At 40.9% G+C, this 27,960-nt stretch overlaps 1 protein-coding gene across 8 annotated transcripts in view; it reads left to right on the plus strand.

Moving 5' to 3' along the window:
- Window positions 1–27,960, plus strand: part of FHIT (fragile histidine triad diadenosine triphosphatase) — a 1,742,479-nt gene that overhangs the window by 279,957 nt on the left and 1,434,562 nt on the right. The window contains exon 5 of one of the 8 annotated variants that reach the window (XM_072598793.1): window positions 21,765–21,879. The exons of the other annotated variants lie outside the window; for them this stretch is intronic. The gene's annotated coding sequence lies outside the window, so the exon portion shown is untranslated. The remainder of the gene's footprint in view (window positions 1–21,764; window positions 21,880–27,960) is intronic. 8 annotated transcript variants of the gene reach the window in all.

A 27,960-nucleotide genomic window follows, 5' to 3' on the forward strand; every position in this document is an offset into this window, starting at 1 on the left:
ATTATTTTGGGGGAGACAACAAGTACACATGAAAATGCATAAAGCATAAATATAAAGTTAATTATACAAATATTTACAAAGTAGTTAAATACAAACCAGTTTGGGAGGGAAACAGAGGTGTCATGGTAAAAGTTTAACAATCGGCTCTCCTTGTGACACCTCTCTGTGTCCCAGGCAGCTTCCATAGACTCTTAAGTTGTACAATTAGTTAAGGACATTTCCTCGCTGGGCATTCTGTACATTCTAGATAACACACTCCCAAAAAGGGAGTGTACTTGTGCCTCACATTTAAAAAAGCACTTTTAAAAGTGCCCACCTAAATTTCTGTTATTTGTATCATAATAGAGTAGTCGGCTTGGAGTCAGAAGACCTGGATTCAAATCCTGTATCTGATATTGACCTTGTCACTATGAGCAAATTTCTTTATATCTCTGAACCTGTTTCCTTATCAGTAAAATGCAGATGATAATAATCATAGTACCTCCTTTGCAGGGTTATTGTGAATGTCAAATGACATGATGTGCAAGCCCTTTGCATGCCTTCTTTAAAGCATCTTAAAAATGCCATGGATGATAAATATAGGTGGCATGTAGGGAGTACTTTAAGTCAGGAAAAATGCTTTACCTGTATTGCTTCATCAGTCAGGCTTGTGAGGTCGGTGCTATTTTATTCCCATCTTATAGTCTGAGGTCCAGAGTGGTTAAGGGACTAGTCCAGGTACACCCAGCTAATAAGCACCTGAGATCTGAATTCAGGTCTTTTGGATTCCACATCTGGTGCTTGGTCTTTTATACCAGACTGCCTGTCAGTGAGGATGATGATGGTAAATACTGTTTCATACTTTTGAGTGAGCTTTAAAGCCTAAGGCAGAGTTCAGGATAAGAATGGGTAAAATGTTGAATGGCAGTGTCAGAATATGGAATTAATTTACTTAGGAGATTAACTGTCGATTTTATGCCAAAAAATAAAATAGTCAAAAATTAGTTTTATTATTGTAGTAATTATTATTTAACATTTGCTAAGCGCCCACGGTATGTTAGGCCTTTTACACCATATCACGGCGCTCCATGGAAGCAACTGAACTTTCAATTGGATTTAATTAATCTTTAAAGTTAATTGCCAATATGGGCAGCATTTCTTATGTGAATAAAATTGGAGTGTGAGAAAAGATAATGTCTTTCCCTCATAAAGCTGTCCCCGTTAGATTTACACTGCATCGGTTGGGAGGTGGGCCCTGCTCACACTCGCCTTTGAAGCTCTCATTAGTGACAGAGTGAACCCAGTGCCCTGTCCTCCCATTATTAGACTCTACTGGCCAGCACGTTCCACCGGCTCTATTGGGGAAGCATCAAAAGGCTTCTTTTAGTTTGCTGTTTATCCTCCCAGCCCCGTCACCCCCTTGTTAGTCCTTTAACTGTAAATACCTTTTTTCTCTTCCCGTGATTTGAGAATGAACATCCTCCATGTTCCTTGGTCAGCCTGGGGATGAAAACCTGACTCTGAAAGTACAAAGGGGAATGGGCTCTAAAAATGGCATCAGGGGATGGGGTGAGGTTTCATTGCCGAGGAAACCTGTGCTTCACCTCTCCTCATGGATATGATTTGTCCTTTCATCAGTCCTTCAGTTCATCAGCAGTAATTTATTGTCCTGCTACTACATTCCAGACCATCCCTCATAATTATAGTGCCTTCCCACTATTGATTATTTCCATTTATCCTCTCTGGAACTTATTTGTACCTTGTTGTTTGCATTTATTTTATCTCCCACATTTGATTGTGAGTTGCAGGAACTCAGGGACTATCTTTTGTCTTTCTTCTAAACCTTAGTGCTTAACAAAGTGCCTGGCACATAGTAGGCACTTAATAAATGCTTATTACCTGCCTGACTAGCTGCATTGGGCAGTCGGGATACAAACACTCTAGGAGCTGAAAAGAGGAGGAGGCAGCATCCCATTCAACAAGTATTTAATGAAAACCTACTTCATGCTGGTCAGTGCGTTAGGTACTTGGGATACTGAGGCAAAGAGGAGACAATTGGTGCCTGCCAAGAGCACACATCTGCAGAATCTGGGTCTATTTCATGCAGGCTCTAGGATAGCACCTTGCACACATATTAAATGTTTGTTAAGTTGTTTAATTTATTGTTTGAGGATCAGATTTCTGAAAACCAGATTTTCTAGAACTGTGAACTGGAAGCTGATTCATGTGGCTGATTTTCATTTAATAGCTTACGTTTTTTTTTTTTTTTTAATTCTATAACCAAGCGCCACTTTCCAATAGTCACAGTAAATAGACCTGGTTGTGGATGAATATGAAGGCTTAGTGACTTTGCTGAGGAACAAAGAATGCTGAAAATTTGTTTGATAGCTTTTGCCTGTCTGTGAACCTGGTAATGTATGTAAGCCCTTAGTCGGAAAGGCATACACAGCGGATCTGAAATTTCAACAGCATGAGAATCTCTCAGTGTAGACATTCTCTCTACCAATGCAGATGGCAGTTCATCTGTGATTTAGTATTAAGTCCTATGGAGATGCTCAAGGTACATCAAGGTTAAATGAGTTGCTCAGTGTCACGCCACTAGCTAGGATCCAGGATCTTAGATGGTGTCCCAAGGGACATTGTCCAGCTGGTCTAATCTCCCCGATTTACACATGAGATAACTGAGGCGAAGAGGGGTTATGGAACATGATCAAGGGCACACAGGTAAAAAGTGTCTGGGGCAGGATTTGAATTCATGTCCTTGGACACCAGAGCCAGGGTTCTGACCACCATATTGCATGCACTGTGTCAGAGACAAAAGTCAAACCTAAATTCTCATTCCAAGCTTGATACACTTTCCACTCTACCACCCTGACAATCAAATAATGAATAATACATTAAGTATAACATATGCATACATAAAATTTAATGTAATAATGAGTGAATATTGGGTTTTATGTTTCAGAGGATTAAGTCATGTGTCACAATGACACCCTTTGTCTTGAGAACAGATATGGAGACGCCTTCCTCACTTCAAGACTTGGATAATAGAGGATAGAACTTATTTATCAGCTTTCTATAGATTTCCAGTAATCTGTTATTTAATGCTTGTATTGAAGTAAATATAACTTAAGATGACAGATGTAAAAATCATTGCCTTCCTGTCCCAACGAAGCAGCAAGGTATGAAAAATGGGTGGGGATGGCAAAATGCAGCCTTTTGCTAAATCTAATGACAGGGCCTAACTTGGTGATGAAAACACGTTATTGTGAATGTCAGTGCACAGCGAATTGTTTAGACAGGCTAGAAAGATGATTACTAAAGAAACATCAAAAGCAATAAAATACAGAACAACAATCTTCCATGGGTCTAGTTATAATTCAAACCTGTTATCATTTTGGTGGTATCATCTTACTTAGAAACTCGCGTTTATGATGACAGGTGATTTTTAGGAAAGACGACAGGGAAAAAGAAGCATCATTTGATATTAATACATTAAATATACAATACTGATAATTCAATATTTTACATCCTTAAATGAAAGCTATATATTTACTATGTATTTTTTAACTTAGGACAGCAGGTAAATTTGTAAAACTTTCTGAATCTGGTTTGTGCCCCTTGCCACCACACATGCCTTCCAAATGATGCCCAAAGGGGCTGTGATTTCTTTAGAAAGTGGGAAGTCCTGGTATGGGAACTCCCTGTGCTTTTGAAGGTTACAGATGGTCTTTGACTTAGTAGATAAAAGGGAACTCTTCATGGCTCAGGGATATTTTTATAAGACCAGCAGGGTTAATGATTTGCCCAGCATCCCACAACTGGTAAGTACCAAGTGTCTGAGGCCTGATTTGAACTCAGGTCCATCTGACTCCAGGGCAGGTACTCTCTCCATTGCACCACCTAGCTGCCCCTTGGTTCAGGAGTCTTAAGAATCACTGCTTTAAAGCTAGAAAGGCATGCCATCTATTCTGATCTCTTCCTTTTGCAGATAGAGAAACTGAGGCTCAGGAGATTCTCTGGCTTGCTCAGAGCCACACAGTTAATAACTTTCACAGACATGTTTCAACCCTTGTCTTTATGATTTGAAGTTCGATGCCAAGAATTGAAATCGCAGGTTTGTGGACTATCTCCTCAAAAAAGAATTCCCATAATGCAGTACCAGAGAGAGGGAGGCAATACACTGTCCATTTCTTGACATGAGTAACAGCATGTGAGGCTATGCTTTATTTCAGTTTTAAAACAGACAATTACATGTCGAGGTCCAGGTGAGCTCAGGGAGCTCCATTCTAGTGAGGGAGACAAAATGTGCAGATGTGTCTATGCAGTGTAAATGGGAGAGAAAATTCAGAAGAGAGATTAGAGAAAGATTCAATTCCTCATTCTTCAGGCTCTCTATCCACCTTTTCTTCTAAAAAAAGATAAGATGAATGAGTTGGAGAAACCATAGTGTAAATGGGACCACTCTTGATTGGCTTCTGACTTCATATATGTTGACAAAAGCTTCAGTTTTGTTAAATTTCTACCAAGTAACTCCAACTGAAGAGAGCGGAGTCATGTTCATTTATTTAAAGCTGAAGTGAATTTTCCTCAAGTCAAATCAATTTTTTAAAAGAAATTTTATTTCTCCACCAAACTGTATATTTCCTCTGTGAATTTTTCACATCAGACCTTATTTACCCTCTTATCCTTAAGAAGTGGATTTTAGCCCCATTTGTTGGTAATGGGCCATTACATAAATCTTGAGTGTCACCTTGAGTCTATTTCCAACAAACTAAACGGATCTTATGTTCATAAAATTGTTGGAATTTCACCTAATTGTAGAACATGGGTGTTTGATATCTTTAGCTGGGCTGTCAGAGACGGCAGAGCAATTTTCATGGTAGAGAAACAGACAACCTTAGTACCCATCATTCTTTGTTCAGTTTAGATTATTTTCTTTTCTTGAAACTAGTGGTTAAAGTTATATGTGGCTTTTCTTGGAGGAGTTTTAAGCACCCTCCCCCACCTTGACTTTTGAGCAGATCTAGGTAAGACCCCTGAACCTTTATGCCTCTCTCCTTCTCTGCCTTTTCTTTTTCCTCTCTCTTCTGTCTTTTTACAGTGTCTAAAGTGGAGGATAAGGATGAGGGGTTGTAGTCAAGTCTATGGGAAAAAAATGAAAGGATGATCTTGTACCTCTGTTTCTGCATTTCCTGGGAATCTCTTCCTAACTCTCTACAGGCTTTCTTCCAGTTTCCTCATTCAACCACAACTGCTCTAAAATTACTAATGGTCTCTTAATTGCCAGCTCTAATGGCCTTTTCTCAGTCCTCATTTATCTTGATTTCTCTGCAGCCTTTCACGCTGTTGATCAATCCTCCTTGATATTTCCTTCTCTGGTTTTTTGGGACCCCTATCTTTGTCTCTCTCTTCCTGTCTCTCTGTCTTTCTCCTCTCTCTTCCTGGTTCTCCTCCTACCTCTGTCCATTTCCTTGTCTCCTTGGCTGGCTCCCCCTCCAGATCACACCCTCTAACCATGGGTTATCCCTTAGGATTCTGTCTTGGGGCTTCTCTCCTCCCTCTCTGCTTCTTCCTTTGGTGATCTTATCAGCTCCCATGGATTTAACTACCATCTCTGTGTGGTTGATTCTCAGATCTACCTTTCCTGCCCCAACCTTTCTGCTGACCTCCAGTCTTGTGTCTCTAACTGCCTATCGGACATCTCAAAGTGGATGTCTCACAGATGTCTCAAAATTAACCAATCCAAAACTGAGCTCATTATCTTTTCCTTCCAAACCTTTCCTTCTCAATTCCCATGTTACTGTTGGGGGCACCACTATCCTCCCAGGTACCCATGCTCACACTAAGGTTTTCTACTTGCCTCCTCCCTCATTATCTCTCACAGCTATCTACAATTGGTTGTCAAGGCCTGTTGATTTTACATTTTCAACATTTCTTGACCATAGCCCTTTCTCACCTCTGATTCTGCCTTTTCCATGGTGCAGGCCCTCATCACCTCCCACCTGGACCATTGCTGGTGGGTCTCTCGGCTGTGTGTCTCCCTACTCCAATCCATCCTCCACTCAGCTGGCCAAGCAATCTTCCTAAAGCTCAGGCCTGACTGTGCTGTTCTCTTACTCAGTAAACTCCCATGCCTTCTATTATCTTCTAGCTAAAATATAAAATCCTTTCTGTGGGATCGAGAACCTTCATAACCTTGGTCCTACTTTTCCAGTCTCCTTATACCTTATCCCTCCCCCTCTTCCCCCTCCCTTCCAATATTTTGTGATTCATACAGTTAACCTAAGGGCTGTTAAAGTGACCCAATAGATAGAGCTCTAGACCTGGAGGCAGAAAGATCTGAGTTGAAATGCGACCTCACACACTTCCTAGCAAGTCACTTCACCCTGTTTGCCTCAGTTTCCTCAAATGAGAAGGAAGTGGTAAACCACTCCAGTCCTGCTGTCCAGAAAACCCCAAAAGGGTGACTGAAATGACTGAACAACCATAGTCAGCACATGTGAGATAGAACCTGGGTCCTTCTGATACAGAGGCCAGCTCTCTCCCACCTGCTCTCTACTGCCTCTGTTGCTTATGGAGTGCTTTTCTTTGCCCACAGTTTACAAAAACCTTGCGCATCTCTTGTCTCATCTATTGTCACCGCTGTACAATGTTGGCAGTTCAGATGGTACCATACCTTTTTTTTAAACAGATAAAAGGAAACTGAGAATCAGAAGGGGAGGAGAGCACTTGATAGAGGAGGTGAGATTTCAGGTGGACCTTGGAGGATGGGTAGAACTCACATAATTGGAGAGTAGTGGGACACAGCTTATGAGTAGGGCAATGCCAAGGGTCAGCAGGTAGATGTAGGAAGACACTTGGCGTATCTGAGTTGGAATAAAGGTCACACAATTTGCAAGGGGGCAATAATCACATGCATTCATGCAGTGCTTTATAAATATCTCCTAATAACTCGTGTTCGTCTTTTGTTGCCAAAGAAGACCATGCCATCAGAGAAACGATGACATGACTTGCCCTTGACTTTGTTGTAAGTGAGGGAGGGCTGTGAAGGTCACCAGCCTCACTTCTCCTCCAGAGCCATCTGAATCCAGTGACCTGATATTCCTCAGGATGACTGGAAATGGCCCAGGTTGCACTGGGAGACCTTGGGCCCTTTAGGGCAAGGTCTTTGCAGGTACTCACTTAGGGTGAGGCAACACCCATTCAGTGAATAGGCCTGTTTAAGAAGTAGCCAGGGCATGGCCCCTTTACTGAGGTCAAGAAAAACAAAGACATCAGGCTGGGTGGGAAACAGCAACAGTTACCCTAGGTAATGACTCTAAAGCTAGGAGGGTCCAGGAGCCCTTGGCAGGGGCCACTTGGAGTCTCAGTTTCAGGTGCAGTAGGTTTAAAGTTTTGGGAAAAGACAGGGGACAGGAGAGAGAGGAGGGGAGGGGAGGGGAAAGGAGAGGAGGGGAGGGGAGGGGAGGGGAAAGGAGAGGAGAGGAGGGGAGGGGAGGGGAAAGGAGAGGAGGGGAGGGGAGGGGAGGGGAAAGGAGAGGAGAGGAGGGGAGGGGAGGGGAAAGGAGAGGAGAGGAGGGGAGGGGAGGGGAAAGGAGAGAGAGGAGGGGAGGGGAGGGGACAGGAGAGAGAGGAGGGGAGGGGAGGGGACAGGAGAGAGAGGAGGGGAGGGGAGGGGACAGGAGAGAGAGGAGGGGAGGGGAGGGGAAAGGAGAGAGAGGAGGGGAGGGGAGGGGACAGGAGAGAGAGGAGGGGAGGGGAGGGGAAAGGAGAGAGAGGAGGGGAGGGGAGGGGACAGGAGAGAGAGGAGGGGAGGGGAGGGGAAAGGAGAGGAGGGGAGGGGAGGGGAGGGGAGGGGACAGGAGAGAGAGGAGGGGAGGGGAGGGGAAAGGAGAGGAGGGGAGGGGAGGGGAAAGGAGAGGAGAGGAGGGGAGGGGAGGGGAGGGGAGGGGAGGGGAGGGGACAGGAGAGGAAAGAGGTAGTAAAACCCAGGTCAGCTGGGCAACTTTTGGCCATCCAGTAACTAGTTATGCACACATACGCATTATATATGTACATAACACATATAGAATATGTGCACATATTACACATAAAATCACTTTAAGGTTTGTAAAATGCTGCACACAAGTGATTTTGTCTTCACGATGACGTTGTGAGGAATGTACTATTATTCCCATTTTGTAGATGAAGAAATTGAGGTAGACAAGTCAAGTGACTTTTGCAGAGCCACAGAGCTAGTGAGGTTCTGGGGAGGGATTTAAACACAGGTCTCCCTGATTCCAACCCCATCCATCACTCACTTGATGCCCCCTAGATGCCTCTGTAGAAAAACGCACATTAGAACCCAGGACAGGATGACTCCCAGCTGAATTGTCCTCTGCCCCGTACCCCGAAGGACTTGGTCTGTGCTGTTGTTTCTCTCCTTTGCAAAAGGAACATTTCTACCACTTTCTCTCCCAGGTGCGAGGATTTAGTATTGGGATAAGTAAGGACATCTGGAGAACACATTTTGCTCCTTGAAGTGAGATCCTGTAAAGACAAGGTCTTGTTGATGTGTTGTATCTCTAAACATTATAGAAATGGATGTCCCTGACAGCATTTCTTTTCCCTAGCATCTGCTATAAGGAGAAAAATTGGACACATGCCTAGAAGGCCTGAGAAGTGGTAAGTTTTCAGGATTGCCAACTTCAGAGCAGAGCTAAGAGAACATTTTGCTCCGTCTCTGCGTTCCTTGCTTATTAAAACTTGTTTCAAAATGTTCCCAATAACTAGACACTGCTGGTTCTCCTTTGGTAAGCTGGATCGCATATTCTCTGGTAAGGGCCTTTCACCTTTTAATTAACAGTAAAAGCCAGAAATGTCAGGATTCATAGCTTCCATTTGCAGGGAGACATACATAGAGCTTGTTACTGAAATGTGTATTATAATTAAATACTAAAATAGTACAGATATTATAAATGAAGCCTCTTATTGCTAACATTTTGATACATTTTAATATCAGAAAGATCAAAATTTGTGGCAGCAAGGCAGGGCTGTCACTGTATTTTGAAGTCCAGTTTAAAAGAGAATGAAATTTATTTCATTTTAAAATTGAAATAAGCTTCTGAAGTTTACCAGGGAACATCAGCATATTTTTGCCCACAAAATAAAGCCTTTTCCTTTTATGCAGATTAATTAGAGTGGACTTTGAGTTGGAAGGACTGGGATCAAATCCCAATCTGTCTCTCACTACTGGGTGACCACAGGCAAGGCAAGTCACCCTGTGGGTCTCAGTCTCCTCATCTGTGAAATGGTGCCCCTGGTGGAAGGGGTGGATTGGGTAACCTCTCAGGTCTCCTCCAGCTCTAAATCTATGATCCTCTGATTTTCTTTTTAAAAATTTGGCTCAGTGGTAGCCCATTGCTTAAAGAAGTTGATGTAAGCCCATCTCTGATTCCATTTAGTCTCTTGGAAGGATATATCCATAGAACTCTGTATATACACCCACATACATATTTACATATATATGTGCACATGGAAATCTATATGTGTGCATATATATATGTGTGTACATACATGTATGCATATTTATATATCCATACATCTATGCATACACATGTATATACAAACACTCATTTCTTTGTTATTTAGTTGTTTTTCAGTCACATCTGACTCCTTGTGACCCCATTGAGGGTTTTCTTGGCAGAGATGATGGAGTGATTTGTCATTTCCTTTCCAGATCATTTTACAGATGAGGGAACTGAGGCAAACTGGATTAAGTGACTTGCCTAGAGTCATGGCTTGTACATGTCTTGGGCCAGATTTGAACTCAGGAAAAGGAGTCCTCCTGACTTCTGACAATTCACTTGACCTGATAGAACCCTAACCCTAAATGTGCTCTGATTCTAACCCTCAGGTAAATGAGCCTATAAATGGCAAATTGTTTGCCAGATTTCTACATTGGAATGAAATCATAGGTCCAGACTGTCACCAATGCATATTTATATATAAAATCATTAAATATATACTCAGATGTGTGTATGCTGTCTACCTGAATGGACTGTAAGCTCTCTGGGGGCAGAGGCTCTTCCCATATTTTCTTTGTGTCCATGCCATTTTGCACAGTGCTTGGCATACAGTATGTATTTAGTAAATGCTGGAAAAAGCAATGTAGGATACAGTAGCAGTTATGCTGGACTTGGAAACGGAGTTACAATTCTGGATCTGCCCACTCAGTAGCTCCGTGATGTTGGATCTATTACTTAACATCTCTGGACCTCAGCTTCCTCATCTGTAAAATGAGGGGGTAGCCTCTGGTCATACAATGAGCCAGAAGGGACTTCAGACTCCACCTGGTCCAATCCTCTCTTTGTATAGATGAGGGAACCATGAGGCTTAGAAAGATTGAGTTGTTAATCAATAGGATCATAGATTGAGATCTGGAAAAATCCCTGAAAATCTTCTCACATACAGAGGAGGAAACTGAGGCTTCTGGAGGGAAAATAATCTTAATAGGAATATAGATGCAGAGAAGACTGTAGAGGCCACTTAGTACCCTTGCGCTTTGAGTCTGTGCTGGGGGTGTAGAAGGATGCCCATTTATGCCGAGGAAGCGAGCACTCACATCTGGGATGTTGGGAATTTCCTTTGTAGCAGAAGAGAAGATTCCTCAGCTATGCTTGCCTTCCTCTTTCCTTGTCATCAAGAGTAAGATACAGGCTGTGCTTAAGAGTACCAGCTTAAGGGAAAGAAAAGCCCTGTTTGAGTAGCATGTTCCCAATTATCCTCAGGATCTGACCCCCCAGTACTAGACTGGAGAGAAAAGGAGAGAAGCATTGGCCGAAAGGGCAGGGCCAACCAACAGCTGGTTGGACAGCTCTGTAGGTGGTAGAGAAGACCTGGAGTTGGGCAAGCCACGTCACTCTGGGGAGAGGAGAATGCTCAGCAAACACAGGAGCCTGGCACCTCAAGCCTCACACCCACCCCCAAGCAGAAGGAGTGAGAGAGAAAGAGGAAAAGACAGGGTGAGAACAAGAGACACATTGGCTAATGAATGTGCCGAGTACAGGATGGTCACAGTATCAATACATACAGAAAGCCATTAGCACACTGGGTATTTTTAGGCAAGGTTTCTGATGATGTGGAAAGACCTCTGACTCCGTGGCCTGAGATCTAGGTTCAAATCCCTCTTTGGATGCTTACTACTCCCTAAGCCTTAGCTTGTTTATCTGTAAAATGTATGGGTTGGGTTAGATGGCGACTGGTGGCATAGTGGATAAAAGCAGTGAACCTGGACTCAGGAAGACCTGAGTATAAATCCAGCCTCAGATGGTTAGCTTACTAGCTGTGTGACCTTGGGCAAGTCACTCAATCTCTGTTGGCCTCAGTTTACTCAACTATAAAATGGGGATAATAACATTGCCTTCCTCATGGGGGTGTTGTGAGGATCAAATGGGATCCTATTTGTAAAGTGCTTTCCACAGAGCCTGGCACACAGTAGATGTTATATAAATGCTTATTCCCTTCTCCTTCCCTGAGGTCCCTTTCTGTATGTGACTCAATGTATGTGACTCTATGTCTCTGGGTAATAAAGTGGTCTTTCCTTTTCTGGGCATCTAATTTGTGTTCACCTTTGAATAAGTTAAAAACGTGTGTTATCCTCAGCTCAGAAAATTATGGGCTTCACTGATGACCAAGAAGCAACCTCTCAGATCATTCCTTTCATGTGAATACAGATGAGTCAGAGACAGAGCAGAAAGGGCATCACCTCTACAATCACAGGGCCTGAGTTCAAATCCTACCTTTGATTCCTCTTACAGCTGTGACTTTGGAGGGTCACAACCTCCTGGGCCTCAGTTTCTGTAAAAGAAGAGGATTGCACTTGATGACCCACGAGTTTGCTTCCAATCCAATCCTGCCAGCATGGGTACCTCCCAGAGAGGAAATTCTCTCCACAGAGGCAGATGGCAGTCTCCCTGTGATGAGAGGAGGAATTGCAGACAAGAGTTACCACATGGCCTCTCCTGCCTCATCTTCTTTTTAGAGACGAGGGAACTAAGCCGTCTGACGGCGCAGACCTCAAGAGTAGAGCTCTGGGCCCCCAACCTTCATTCTTCTTTCTACTTCTCCACCCTGTCCTCCCTGCCTTCTCAAGAAGCTTCTTGGGCTCTGGGAAAGGGTAGCCTTGAAAGACATCAGCCAACCTGACCGTGGTAATGAATGGATGTGATCCTGGACATAAGCAAAATGTAGCCTTGAAAGACATCCCTTGGATCAGGCATGGTAGTACATATGCCTGTAATCCCCACTATCTCAGCAGCGGGGCTGAGGCTGCTAGATGGCTTAAATCAAGCACCACTGGGGGAGCCTTTGGGAGTGGGGCCAGGTTGGCTAAAGGCCAGGTGGAGCAGGTGCAGACCCCACTGTTGATCAATAATGCATTAAACCTTTGAGTGGTTGCTGTACTGCACCAGATAGGCAGACCCGATCTCTAACAACGAACAACAAAAATAAATGAATGAAAATAAAAATAAAAAGACCCAATCTACAATAATAGCAACAAGCAACCAACCAACCAAACAAAAATAACAAATAAAAATAAAAGGATGGCAGGGAAAGTCCTGGGAGCATGTAGGGGCTTTAACAGTGGTCTTCCCTAGTTTGAAGCACTCTGTATTGCAAACACCACCTCCATAAGACCACAGCATCAGTAAACATCCTTGAATGGGTGGAGGAAGGTCCTGAGGCTAGCTTGATGGTCTACAGGGTTTGGACTTAGAAAGACCCCAATTCAAATCCTGTCCCAGACACTGCTAAGCTGTGTGACTATGACTTGACCTCTTTCACCCCCACATTCCTCATCCATAAAATGGAGAAGCACCTGCCTCATAAGACTGTTATGAGGATAAAGTGAAATAATGCATATAAAGCACTTTGCAGACATTACAGGACTGTATACATGTCAGCTATTATTAGCAACTTGTGGTCCCTGGTCTTAGCCTTCTGTATAAGTGGTCTGCCGCATTTATTCATTTTTAAAATGGGGATAATATCACTATCTACTTCCCAGGATTGTTTAGAGGATCAATCAATCAATAAATATTTGTTAATCACCTACTATGTGTCAGGCAATAGGCTAAGATCAAATGAAATATTAAGTGCTTTCCAAATCTTAAAATGCTAATTATCATTGCTATATATAGAAAGAAATTTTGATATATAAAGTTAACTAAATAATTACATTTGGATATTATTGTTTTCCTTCGTAGTCCTGTGGGTTTTATTTTGTGCCTTTAAGCACATTAATCCAAGAAGGGGTCCATAGGCTTTGCCATGCCGCCAAATAAAGGCTAAGATCCCCTCATCTCTGCCGTAGCCTGGAAGTACAGGACAGTTGCCTAAGGCTCAGAGATTAGTGATCTGTCCAGGGTCATATAACTCATAAAAGTCAGAGAGGTTGGTTTGAACCCAGGTCTTACTGATCTAGAGGCTAGCACGGTATCTGTGGTGTCCCATTCCCTCTTCCTAAGCTTCATGTGTAATGCAACAAGATCTTGGTGATTCTCTAGAATAAAAGCCTGTCAAAGCATTATCCTTAAGTGATGATTTTTCTCTGCCACCAACTGATTTGAATGTGTAAACAGTAGTTTGCATATTACACCTTCACATATACCCCCTGCTTCGAACTGGTTCCATTCCCACATATCTTCTTATTTATTTCCCACCGTGCCACTAAATTGACTACATGGAGATCTTTTTCACTGGAGAGAGCCTCTTCTATTTGCTCATCTGGAATTTCTGCCACCTCAATTGATCAGTTGCTGAGAGAAACTTACATTAAAATTGAACAGGATACAAAAACACTTACCTTTTGAAAAATCATTACTTCTTAGTTTCTGTTATACCTGACTTTTCTATAAATATACAACTGACTTACAAATAACTGTGTGTGTATCCCAGGATTCTGCCCTGGGACCTCTTTCCTAGATCTCTCCTGTTACTTTCTCATTTAGTGACCTCATTAGCCCCCAAAAGCTTAATTCTCACCTTGATGTAGATGACTCCTCAGTCTCCATCTTGGACCAGACTTGGTCTCTTTCCTTAGCTCTGGTTTCATATCTCTAACTCTCCATTCACCATTTCAAATTCTGTATACAATAGGCATCTCTTCAACATGTCTAGAATAGAATCTATTGTCTTCCTGGTTCCTCCCTCAACTCACTCCCTTCCAAACTTCTACATAATCCTTCTAGTCACCCAAATTCTCAACATTGATATTATCCTTGTTCATCACTTTTCTTCTCCCCCTCAAAACATCTATCCCCTTCTCTCCAATCCCTTGGTTATCACCCTAGTAGTTCAAACCTCCATCATCTTTTGTTTGGACAATTTCAAGAGTCTCCTAATTTTTTCCCTGCCTCAAGTTTATTTCTTTTCAGTCCATGCAGCTGCTAGAGTGATTTTCCTAAAGAACAGGTGTGACCAGATTATTCCCCTATTAAATAAACTCTAGTCTCTTCTATTAGATTGTAAGTTCCTTGAGTCAGCGGCTGTCTTTTGTATCCCTGGTGCTTAGCACAGTGCCACTTAATAAATACAGTAGGCACTAATAGTAATAATAAATATGATACTAGTAATAATAAAAATATTAGTAATAAACACAGTAGGCATTTAATAAATGCTTATTGGTTGAATGAATAAGTGATGGCTCTTGACTGTCTTTAGGATCAACTATAACCTCTTGTGCTTGGCGCTTAGAGCCTTTCAGAAGTTGGGCCTAGCCTAACTTTCCAACCTCATTAGACATCACTATGGTCCGGTCAAAATGGCCTTTTGGCTCTTCCTCAGAACATAGCATCTCATCTTTTGTCCATGAATGCCTGGCTGGGATGCTCTCATTCCTCACCTCTGCTTTTTTCCTCTAAAATTCGGTTCAAAGCCTCATTCTCGATGAACCCTTTCCTGATTCCCCAGTGGAAAGTTTCCCCTCTGCCCCAAGTCATGGTGTGTTCATTTTATACAGAATTGTGTATAATATCTACATCTAGATGTTAAAGATGGAAAATAAATCAGCTTAGGAAATACACAAAAACTGAGTTTACAAGAGCATAAAAACATTACCCTAAAATGCCCCAAACCCGGCTTCTCAGTTAGTTGGCAGCATTTTGCTGGGCAAACACTTGGCCTCTCTCCCGGAGTTAGCATCTAGGCCAGGTAACTATAGGAGGCCTGGGGTCATAATTTCTTTAGAGAATAAAACACAGGCCCTCTCTCTTGGCCACGGTGGTATTCGATTGCTATTACAACAGTACATTTGTTATTCCCAGGTACCAAAATAGTACATGCCTGCTTAGGAATCCGTCTTTATATGTATTATCTCATTGATCTATATATTTCTTCTGAACTCTTTCTTTTTTTAATGACATAAACATTATCTAGGAATATTGATATCACTGCTGTTTTTCAGATAGAAATGTGGGGAAACGTCAGAGCAAAGGATCAAAGCCTTGTTGGTATCTTGAAATGTTCTTTGTTAATAAAACCACCTGCTCAGTAGAACTATGTGGTAGAAGTAGGAGATATGAGTTCAAATTTGATCTCAGACAATGGCTGTGTGACTTTACTTCTATCTGCCTCAGTTTCCTCAACTGTAAAATGGAGATTAATAACAGTGCTTCCCTCCCAGGGTTGCTGTGAGGATAAGATCATATTGGTAAAGCACTTAGCACAATACCTGGCACATAGTAGGTACTTAATAGATGCTTGTTCACTTCTCCTTCTTTGGATTGTTTTACTGTTTCTGTCTCTGTGTCTCTGACCCCAGTGGGTTGGAGATAGTAAATGTGTATTTATTTCAGGGTCTCAGTTTACTTTGGGGTATACTCCGAGGGTATAGATACTTATCTTGTGAAGTGTCAGCAAATTGTTTATTCTAAAATAATAGGAGAGTCACCCTGGTGTATTGGATGTTTTTTTTTCTTCTTTTAAATCATTTCAGTTGTGTCTAATTCTTTGTGATCTCTTTGGGGTTTTCTTGGCAAAGATCATAGAAGGGTTTTCCCTTTCCTTCTCCATCTCATTTTATAGATTAGGAAACTGAGGCAAACAGGGTTAAGTGACTTGTCCAGGGTCACACAGCTAGTAAGTGTTTGAGGCAAGATTTGAACTTAGGTCTGTCTGACTCTAGGCCTGGTGCTCTATCCACTATGGTGCCACCAAAGACCTGGGTTCAAGTTATACTTCTTCCATATACTGGCTCTTGTGACCTAAGGGGAAGTCACTTACTCTCTTAAGATCCAGGCATCTTTCTCAGGTGATCAGTTATAAGTCCCAAATCTGTATCCATGAATGGAATTTTCATTGTGGGAGTTCCCTGTACAAATGGAATTGTGGGTCTGGACAAATGAATTCATCTCAAGTCAACAGACATTTATTAAGCACTTGCTATGTGCCAAACATCGTGTTTGAGCATCCTGTGACATAAGAAAAATAGTGGCTGCTATATTCCAATGAGGGGAACCACTTATCCACAGGTCAGCAGATATATTTAGATAAAGTGAATACACAATAATTTGTGATGGGGAGAAGAGTTCTAACAGTCAGGGGGATCAGAAAAGGCCTTCCATAAAAGCAGGCACTTGAGCTGAGCTTTGACGAGAGCTAAGGACTTCATGAGTAAAAAGTGATCCCAGGACATGATCCAGACAAAGCAGAGAGCCTATGGAAAGACAGAGAAAGATTGTATGCAGAAAAAGTAAATGGGTCCTTTTGGAATGAGGGCAGAAAAAACTCAGACTGAAGTCACACTGCTATGATATATAAATGCCAATTGGGGGAACTGTACATTTTATTTTATAGATAGATATAGATATAATAGATATTTTATAATATCTATTTTTATAATATTTTTATAATACTAAGACATTCTAATTTATAATATAGTAAATATTAGTAATATTACAACTAATAAATAATAGATTATAATATAGTAAATATCAGTAGATTAAACCAATACATAACAGCTTGTTGGGGAGCCACTGAAATCTCCCCAAACAAGGGAGAGAGGCAGCCACTCACTTCATGGGCAGAAACATCTCAGTTACTAATATCATGTAGTATGTAGTGAGATCAGTTTGGTAGCAACATGGGACATGAACAGGACAAGAGAGACACTGAAGGGAAGGAGACTGATTTTAGGCAAATACACACAAAACCCTAGACTTCTGGTGATGGTAGCGATGGTAACAGTGCCACGAAGTTAAATGAACCATGGAAAAGTGTTGCATCCTCAAAATGAAATCTCACTCAGCCCTGAACTGAACAGAATCCCCTTCCATACTATGATTTCATAGTCTCTGACCTCCAAGCCCTCGACAATGGCCCATCTTTTCTCCACAAACAAAAAAATAGAGCAAAGACAGTTGAAGCATGTCCCAATACTTCATGGTCTCGAGTTGTCCCAGTTGCATCCATGTAGATGGCTACCGCTTTATGACCAATGAAATGTTCTCAGAGCTTTGCTGTGGCTAAGGATTCTTCTTCCTGAGGCCACTCTGGTGGAAAAACTCTACCAATTTACCTTGGCTGCTCCTCAGGAAACAGAGATTCAGTTTACCCTTGACCAGTATTAGAAGTCCTCCCAGCTTCTCTTGAGAATCCCAGCATACTTCTGTCCCACTAGGAGTCAGGAAAGCTGCATTTTAGTGGAAATGGATCCCAATAAAGAGATCACGATGAGCACTATGAATAAGCACATAGTTTATAGGCACACTGGGATTTCCTATTTTGTTCACTCAGCAGCTGTTTATCGAGTGCCTTGCGTACCCAGGAATGGGCTAAGTTCCCCTTTATTTGCTCTCTCAGGTTATGATGTTCAGCAGGTGGAGAACTTGCTGGATTTCATATTTCATGCCACCCTGAGACCAATTTGTTGTTTACGTATTAATAAAGAAAGTCTAGTTCTCATAGTAGTGGGAGAATAGGCAGAAGGGACACCAAATTGCCTCTGTTGGAGTCTGGCCTTGTTCATTCATAGCCTCTCTTGGCCTCAGTTTCCTCATTCGTCATAAATGGGCAGATCAGGTTTGCACACTGACATAAAGCTGGGAGGGGCAGCCAACTTGCTGGAAGCCTGAATCAGGATCCATAGAAGATCCCCATAGACTAGCAATTCTCAGACTTTTCAGCCTCATGACCTGTTTACAATCTTTGAAATTTTTGAGGATCTAACCCCAGAGTGCTTTTGTTTATATGGGTTATACCTGTTGATGTTTACCATATCATCTATAAAAAAATCTAAAAACTATCTATAAACTGTAAACATATGTAAACCATTAGACATCTTTGTGTTTTTATAAAAATAATTTTGACCTTGTGGACAACCAGAAAAAGTCTTGGAGATCTGTAGGAGACCCTGGATCACTCTTTGAGAACTGTTTCCATAGACTTTATCACTGGATTGAATCTAATGCTATGAAATGTGATACGGATCAGTAAAGAGTGTTGGGTTTGGGTTCAAAATAATAAGCTTCACAAACATAACATGGGGGCAGGCCTGGCTGGATAGCAGCTCATTTGAAAATGCTTTGGTGGGTTTAGTGGATTGAAAGTTCAGTTTGAGACAGTTCTGGTAGAGCAGCCAAAATTGCTAATGGTGGGATCTCAGGCTGCATGAGAAGAGGCAGTTCCTACTGGATTCTCTCCTGGGAATATTGCATTTCCCTTTAGGTACAGTGTTTGAGAAATGTCCGGAGGAGGATAACCGAGGTGGTCCAAGACCTTGAGAATGTTCCATATGAAGAGCCATTCAAGACATTGGGGACATTACCCCCCAAAAAAGAAGACTTGGACTCTGATGTCAGGAAGGAGATATGATAACCATCTTTGATATTTGAAGGGCTATTCCAAAGGAATTGGATTTAATTTATTCTCTTTGAACAATAGAATGTAGACTCCTTGAGGGAAGGTATGACTTTTTGTCTGTAGGCCTAGTGTCCAGCGTAGAACATGGAGTAGGCACTTAATAAATGCATATTGATTGAATGGTCCCAAAGAGAAGCACTAGGTCAAAGTTGCAAAGAGACAGATTTTGGTTTGATGTAAGGGAAAATAAAATCCCAAACCAAAAAAATATCCTTTCCTCACAATTAACGCTACCCAAAAGTGATGTAGGCAAATATAGGAGGCTATTGGTTCTCCTTCACTGGAAGGTTACAAAGGAAGGCTGGATGACTCTTTGCTGGGGCTGATGTTGAGGGAAACTTTTATGGGTATGAGTTGGTCCAGATGGGTGCTGAAGACCTTTCCAAGGTTGAAAAACCTATTCAGGTCCTTCATTATCAGCCCACCTTTTCAAATCTTTATGTCTCTTCAAAAAAGAAAAATAAAAAAGCATAATATTAAGAAACCTGTTTACTTGATTCCATCCTCCCAAGATTGAACTTCCATTTCAGCTACACGGTTAAATATCTTGCCAACTCTGAGTGAACTAGAAACAGTAAAACAAAATTTATAGGGCTTGCAAGCAAGTCAGAAGCGGTGCTGTGGATGATTATGTCCCTGGGCCTACAATTATCACAGTTCAAAACTAATTCTCCTTCCTGGAGATCACCAAAAGCATGAACACCAGAGTAACTCCTTTCCCCAGACTTTTTAAGCAAAAATTAAGGAGTTTATTGCAGAGCTTTCTTCTTTAAAATGCATTTGGGTGTTGTTTCTTGTGTGTGTGTGTGTGTGTGTGTGTGTGTGTGTGTGTGTGTGCGCATGCGTGCGTGCATGCATGTGTGGTGGGAATCTCATGATTTCCTTGAAGAGCTTAGACAAAATTACTAGGTTAAAAAAATGAGGGAGAGATATTTCCAGCAGGCTTGGTTTCCCCCAGCTCCCTGTGTGTGCAGGCCATGCTTTTGTACAGCACAGTGTTTCATTAGCCACAATTTATATTTGTGGTTACATGGCACATGAAGAGAAGGATGAGTGCCCCAGGAGGCCTAAAGGAGGCAATGATTAACATCCTCAGTAGCACCTTGGATTTATCCTGTACTTTTCCTACAAAGAGTTCAAACACATCCACAGGTGTTGAATTCTATATTGGAACACTCTAAAATCCCTGGAGCATTCTACATCTCATTCAGGCTGGTGTTGGAGAGGAAGAATGTTGAGTCGTTTCTAAGGATCTGAGCTGGAAGGGACTGGTTGCTGGAGAAGAACTCATCAGGCATATTTTTTAAAAAAATATTTTATCAATAAGTCAATTAATAAGCATTTATTAAGCACTATGTGTCAGAGTAAGTGAGGACCCAGGATGGAGCCAAGCCAAGATTCAAACCCAGGTCCTCTCCTTCCAATTTCAGGGAGTTATGGAGGAGCAAGTTATGAGTGAGGAATTACATTTTCATGCCACTGGACAGAGCTGCTAAGATCCCTTCTGACTGAAATTCTGTGATTCATTGAACAGGCAAATCACTTTCTAAATAATATTTTATTTTTTTTCCAATCATACATAGAAACAATTTTTAACAATCTTTTAAAAAAATTTTGACTTCGAAATTCTCTCCCTCCCACCTTCTTCTCCCCCTCACTGAGAGGGTAAGCCATTTGATATGTTATACATGATGTAAATTACTTTCAAACAATCCAAGCCCTACTCCTTTTTTTCCCCAAGCTCTACTACTTTTAACTGGTAGGAATCTTCTTACACTAGATAGCCCCCCAGTGGAGGAGAGAAGGTGTCTCTCTCATAGGGATGGACTTCACTCTTCCTACACACAAGGTGAGACTGTCCCTGGTTTCCCTGTTATCTAACTTTTATCCATCTGCAAACTCTACAAGTGTAGCTAATAAGTTAATAGTAGTTATTGCATGGTGGTTGCTTCCCACCCTGCTCTTATCCTACTGGCAGGCAGCTAATTAGAGTATTTGTTTAATTTTTCCATTTCATCTTCTGTTCTATTCTAAGAGATCCTGGTACTTTAAGACATTTCCTCCTGAGGCAGTTTGTAAAGGAAGTCAAAACCCAAAGCTATTGCTAGGGGCAACCTGAGTTTAGTAATCTACATAGATTAAGAAAGAGGCAGCTTCTCCTAAAGAAGTCAACCAAAGGAAATGGAGTGTCCCATTCTCCTTTTAGGTGATGGAGTGGCAGAAAGTCAGTGACCTATTGGTAAGAGAAATTATAATGATAATTATAATAATAATAACTAACTTTGTAGTTATCTGTAGATAGATAGACAGACAGACAGAATCTAATAGACACGATATCTCTTTACTACTTTATTTCTGGGAAGAAAAGGAGAGAGATTTTTGAGTGTGAAGCTTGATATAGGTGGAGAGGTAGATGTAGGTGTTATATGTACCATGTCAAATACTTTTGTAAACTAAATTTTATTCTTTAATTAACAAACATTGCTTTTTTTTTCCTATCCCACCTCCCCCTCATATATTTGAAAACAACAAACCAAAAAACCCTTGTCTTAGCAAGTTCTCAAATGTAAGTATGTCACTTGTTAGAGGGCAGGGCTGTTGTTTCATATTTCAGCTTTGTATGCTCAATACAGAGTACCAGGAGACAGCTAGATGGCTTAGTGGATAGAGTGCTGGGCCCAGAGTCAGGAAGACCTGAGTTCTGGCTGTGTGACCTTGGGCAAGTCACTTAACCTCTATTTGCTTTAATCCACTGGAGAAGGAAATGGCAAACCAGTCCAGTATCTTTGCCAAAAAAACCCACTATGGGGTCACAAAGAGTTGGAAATGGCTGAATGCCTGACGTGTAGTCTGTTTCTTTTTGTTGAACTCTTCCTCTTCAGTGACCAAGGGAAAGACTGGAATGGAAAAAGTCCTTTGCCATATCCGTGCTGAGCCAGAACCTGAACAGGTGATCTCAGATCCCAAGTGGGTCTGGACATCAAATAAAAGTTTCAGGTAAGTTGTGAGGACTGACATGTTAATAGGAATCTTATAGAGATTCCAGGGACTAGGTCACCATGTTGTTTAGTAATTTAACATGACATTTTCAGGGACAGCCTTCAAGGAGGTGGGCTTCAGCTCTTCATATTCCTGGGTATTAGAGGAAGCCTAGAAGGTGCCATGTCTAGCCAGTAGTCTTGGGGAAAACTGGATAAATTAGGGTAGGGAAAGAATATAAGGGTAAAAACAACTTTTAAAAAATACTTTATTTACTTTTATAATTTAAAATGAAAAAGTAATACTTTAGATTACTTAAATTATTTTTTAAATACTTTAAAATTGTAACAATTAGAGCTATCTGAAAATTGAAGGCAATGGATCTCTCCATTGACCGTCTTCAGACAAGACTGGACAAAAGATGACATGGGTATGTTCTTGAGGAGGTCATTTTTTTGGCTTATCTTTGAGGTCCTTTCTAGCTCTGAAATATTCTACTAAAGTAGGTAAGGAAGCTCCTAAATTGATCATTTTCTATCCTTAGAATAGAAGGATAGGAAGCGTATGGTGAGAGTATTGTGTAGACACTGGTACTATGGGAACTTTATCTCAAACTGTTTTTGAACCTAAACGTAGGGAAAGTCATGTTAGGTAAAATATCCACTGAGATATGTTTTCAAAATAACAAAACATTTGTTAATATATTTAAAATCCCAATTTAAATCATTCACTAATGGCCCATGACATTTCTTTTGTCAATGTTAAATTTTAAAATCCTAAAGCAGGGAGATTTATACACTCCAGCATTTGAGGGTTGCCTCCTAGATCAAAGACATTCTTGAATTTGTACAGACAGACAGAATCTCAGAGTTTGAAGGAGGCCAATTAGTTGAGCCTATATCTGAAAAGGTGTCCTGCCTTCAACATCCCTGACTTATGGTCATCTATCCTTTGCTGGAAGACCTGCAGTGAAAGGGGACCCATTATCTCTTGAGGAAGCCCTGTTTCCACATTGGGACTGTTCTCATTTTTAGGAAGACTTTCTGACTGTAAGAGTCAATTGGCCTCTTTTTCACTTCTGCTTATTGTGCCTAGTTTGGCCATATGGGCCCACCATCAGTCAATGGTCCCAGACTCTGAGTTCAGAGCCTGAACTACAGGCCTATCTAGGAGTCATCACTCATTCACCCAGACAGCTTGTTGCCAACTTCAGATTGTGCAAATAAAGAGCTTGAATTATTTATTCACTTTTATGGATACAGCTGCTGTGTGTTGGTAAACTGGAGAGTTGATGTGATTTAATTATTTCTGTCTTGCTTTCACTGAGATTGCAGGGTTTTAATGGAGGTAGTTAAGCCACAATTTCATAGGCAAGTGGTTTATTTCTCTGGGTGGTTCATAGTCTTTTATTATCGGATCAACCTTCTTAAATCGAGCTTTAATTCAGCTAAATTCAATGAGCATTTAGTAAGCACCAGCTGTGAGCTTGGCTCTGTTCTGTAGTGGGGATGCAAAGATAAATAAAGAACAGCTCCAACCCTCAAAGATCTTACATTCTACTGCAAACATGTATAGAGATAAAGCAATACAAAACAAGTCAAAATATGTAAGTAATGTCTGGGATGCAAAAATTAACAACTCTGGGAATAAGGAGGGGACTCTTTACTTTTGTTCCAATTACATGTGAAAACAATTTTTCAGCATTTTTTTTTTAATTTTGAGTTCCAAATTCTTTTCCTTCTTCGTTCCCTGAGATGACAAGCAATCTGATGTGCACAAATACATGTACAGTCATGCAAAATATATTTCTATGTTAATCATCTTGTGAAAGAAAACAGACCAAAAAGAAATAAAAGCAGCCACACATGCAAAGTAAAGTAAAAAAAAACAAACAAACATGTTTTTATCTGCATTCAGACTCTATCATTCCTTTCTCCAGAAGTGGATAGCATTTGTCATCATAAGTCCTTTGCAATTGTCTTGGATCTTTATATTGTTGAGAATAGTGGTCTTTCAAAGTTGATCATCATGCAGTATTGCTGTTTTTGTGTACAAAGTTCTCCTGGTTCTGCTTACTTCACTTTGCATCAGTTCATGTAAGACTTTCTAGGTTTTTCTGAAGTCCTCCTGTTCATCATTTCTTATAGCCCAGTAGCATTCCATCCCGATCATGTAGCACAACTTGTTCAGTCATTCCTCAGCTGGTGGACGTTCCCTCAGTTTCCAATTCTTTGCTACCACAAAAAGATCTACTACAAGTATTTTTGCACATATTGGTTCTTTTCCTTTTTTTTAATCTTTTTGAGATTAAAGCCTCATGGTGGTATTTCTAGGTCAAAGGGTATGCACAGTTTTATAGCCCGTTGGGCATAATTTTGAAATTGCTAAGAAGGGATTCTTGATAGATGATGGCCGTTAACCAGAAACTTGAAGGGAGCTCGACTCTGCAACAGGTGGAGATGAGTGGTATGAGCATTCTAGACATGACAGACGTATAGCCTGAATAAAGGTATGAGGAAGGGAGATAGAATAACATGTATTGGTTAGTTTTACTGGAATGTGGAGTGTAGAAGAGGGAGTAATGTGCAGTCAGTCTGGATAGATCGCTTGGAAACAGATTGTAAAAGGCTTTAAATGATTAAAAACAAAACCAAAAACAAGTGCTTGCATTTTATCTTAAAGGCAGAAGAGTAAGAGAGTGACATGATTAGGCCTGTGCTTTAGGGAAGTTACTTTAGCAGCTGCATGGAGGATGGATTGGAGAGGCAAGAGACAGAGGGCAAAAAGAGGAAAAAAGAGAAAGTTATTGCAGTTGTGTAGGTACGATGAAATAAGGGCTTAAGATAGTGGTCATGGGAGTGGAGAAAAGGGGACAGGTATGAGAAAGGCTGCGTATGTAAGAATCAACCAGATGTGGCAACCGACTGGACGTGGGACCTGAAGGGGAGAGGAGAGTGAAGGATGACCGAAACTGGGGAGCCGTGTGCCAAGTTTTTGATTGGGAAGATATGGTCCTCTTCACTGTAAATTGTACATATAATTTATGTAACATAAATATATAATTACATTGCTTATTTGAGTATATTATGTTATGCAAAGTATGATATATAAAAAATAAACTATTTTATACATGGCATTTTGCTCATAGTTATGTGGTGCAAATATCTTTTTCTTTATTTTAAAGATTAGAAAGCTGAGGCAGGGGCAGGAGAAATAGCTTGCCCAGGATTGTACAGATAATAAGAGCTGAGCCTAGTATTCTTACTACTTTTGTACATAGCCCCATAGCACTATAATAGGCACTATAAGCAAAATGTCAGGACTGCCCAACATCGCTACCACCCTCTGGAACTTCTAGAATTGTTGGGAAGATGAGACTTATGTAGATGAAATAAGTTGAGAACATTATGAGGCCATGTAGAGTAAAGGATGACAAAAATAGTCTAGTATGGGGGCTGAAATAGGTGGTCTTTTATGCACCACCATGTTGATTTGGATTTTCATATTAAATCAGCTTAAAAGACAATGAGAGGAGCTCTGGACTGGGACCCAGAGGATGCTAGATCTGGAACTACCAAGTATTTGGAAGCTGTCCAGTCCCTCATTTTAGATGAAGAAACTGAGGCCTAAAGAGATTCAATGATTTTTATAAAAAAATTTTTTATTCTGAACTTAAGAAATAAAACATGTGTTTCCACAGCATAGTAGAATAGAAAAAGATTCTGCATGAAACTGCAAATCTATTATAGACTGCCTGCTCTTCCTTTTAAATATGTAATGAAGTTCTCATGTAACTTTTCCCCCTTTTCTTCCCCCAACCCTAGAGATGGCTACCATGAGAATCAGATATGTCTATATAAACCATTCTGTACATGTTTCTATTTATCAGTTCTTTCTCCAGATGCAGAAAGTGTCTTCCTTCATATGTCCTTTGTACTTAATTTGAATATTTGTAATAGTCAAGATTACCTTGTTGCTCAAAGTTGTTCTTAAAATTTGCTCAAGGTCACAGAGTAAGAAGACTTGGGATGCCAAGCCAGATCCTCTGAGTCCTGGTCCTGCCTTAGTGTAGCTGCAGTCAGTGTAATCCAGCCTACTCTCTTCCTCTTATTTGTTTTTTGTCCTGCTTCACTCTTCGTATACCTACCTATGATATTTGGACTGATGAGCCAATTCTACGGGCAACCCATCCTACCAAAAATCATAGTCTGGATTAAACTCATTCCTCATTCATTTGTTTTTTCCTATGTAGATTGTTAGGGTAATCTCTTTTGAGAGATGAGACCCTTTTATACTGGGGACTTCATAAAATCAATGCTATTAATATTTACTCATTAATTGTATGATTACCATTCCAAGTGGGCAAAGGATACAGAGTTCACAAAAAGTGTTGCAAACCATCAACAACTATGTCCATACATATCCTTACACATAGTGTTGTTCAGTTGTGTCTGACTCTTCGTGATCCCATTTGGGGTTTTCTTGGCAAAGATACAGGAGTGGTTTGCCATGTCCTTCTTCGGTCCATTTTACAGATGAGAAAACCAAGGCAAACAGGTTTAAGTGCCTTGCCCAGTGTCACATAACTTGTAAGTGTCTGAGGCCAGATTTGAACTCAGGAAGATGTGTCTTTCTGACTCCAGGTCAACCAGGACTCTATCCACTGCACCACCTAGCCTCCCATGTATATTTGTATATTAATTTACATGTATAACCTCACATATATGTGTGTGTGTTTATTATATGTACATATATAGTTTCACATAGAGTTCTATATAACTATGTCTCTATGTGAAAGAATATTCCAAATCAATGCAAATGACAGAAATGCAAATCAAAACAATCCTGAGGTGCAAGAAATGGCATCTTGGTAATGTAAATCAGCATAGACCCATGAACCATGGACAAAGCTTGTTCCTTTTCAGTTATTCAATCAACAGACATTAAGGAGGTGACCTTTCAGCTCAGGTCCCCAAATTACTTTAACAACAAATTGTCATGGATGGGCAAAAGATGAAATTTGTCAAAATATTAATAAATTTTTAAAATAACCCTATCATTTATTTGTGAATATGGGTTGCCTTAATTGGTAATTCATTTCTCCATCTACTTCCCTCCCCTCCCCAGCCCCACCCTACTCCCAGTTGGAAGTGTCCCCTCTATAACATACCTGGCAAGTGGGCAAATAGCCAAGGTTGCTTGGTCAGATACAGGTTCAATTGGATGACTTCTAGGTCTCTTCCTGTAACTCAGTGGTTCTGCAGTTTTGGAATAACTTGTCTACAGGCTTAAAGTTTATTTGCTTCCATTTCCAGTCCCATGTTAGGTACTGCATAAGGCTGCACTAATGGAGTTGTATTTTCACAGCTAACTCTCAAGGCTAAATTTCAGGGGATTATAATATGGTCATAAAAATTTGCTCTGGGCATTTTTTAGGCTGATCTGCCTAAAAGGCAATTTTTCATGCCTTTCTTCGAAATGTAATGATTTTTCCATTGTGGTTTTTTTGGTGCTCTATCAGAAAAGTGAAATCATTTTCTCCTGGTTATTTCTCCATGCTACAAACCCATTGTGTCTGCTTTGTGGAGATTTGTGCTAGAGCATTTGAAACATTTTCTCTTCCACTTCAGAAATTCTCTTGCTGCTTGTTGATATTATTTCTGGGAAACCTCAGGTGAACAAGGTACATCATGATCATAAAAAAGCGATGCTCCAGCCTGTAAGATGGCGATTCATGCCGATGAATGATGAAAGCTGAGGCATGAATGGGCAGGGGATCTCCCAAACAGACAGGGACAACCTGTTTTTCAAAGGGTTCCATTATTCCTGTATGGCTTTCTTTCTCAACTCTACTGCTTTTCCACTTTGTACATGCTTTGAATATATCTGCATGTATTCATGCACATAAGTTCCTTGAGGACAAGAGACAGTTCTCTTTTGTCTTTGTCTCCCTAGCTTCTACTAAAGTGCCTGGCGCACATAGTTCGTCCCTAACAAAAGTTTGGTGATTGATGGATTAAGACTATTTTCTGGTCTCTGTGTTTGCCCTGCACTGTCTTTTTGTTTCTCATCAGCGAGCATGGGGATGTTCAATCCAGA

Source organism: Notamacropus eugenii, chromosome 3 (genome assembly GCF_028372415.1).
Source record: "Notamacropus eugenii isolate mMacEug1 chromosome 3, mMacEug1.pri_v2, whole genome shotgun sequence".
Classification (NCBI taxonomy): Eukaryota; Metazoa; Chordata; class Mammalia; order Diprotodontia; family Macropodidae; genus Notamacropus; species Notamacropus eugenii.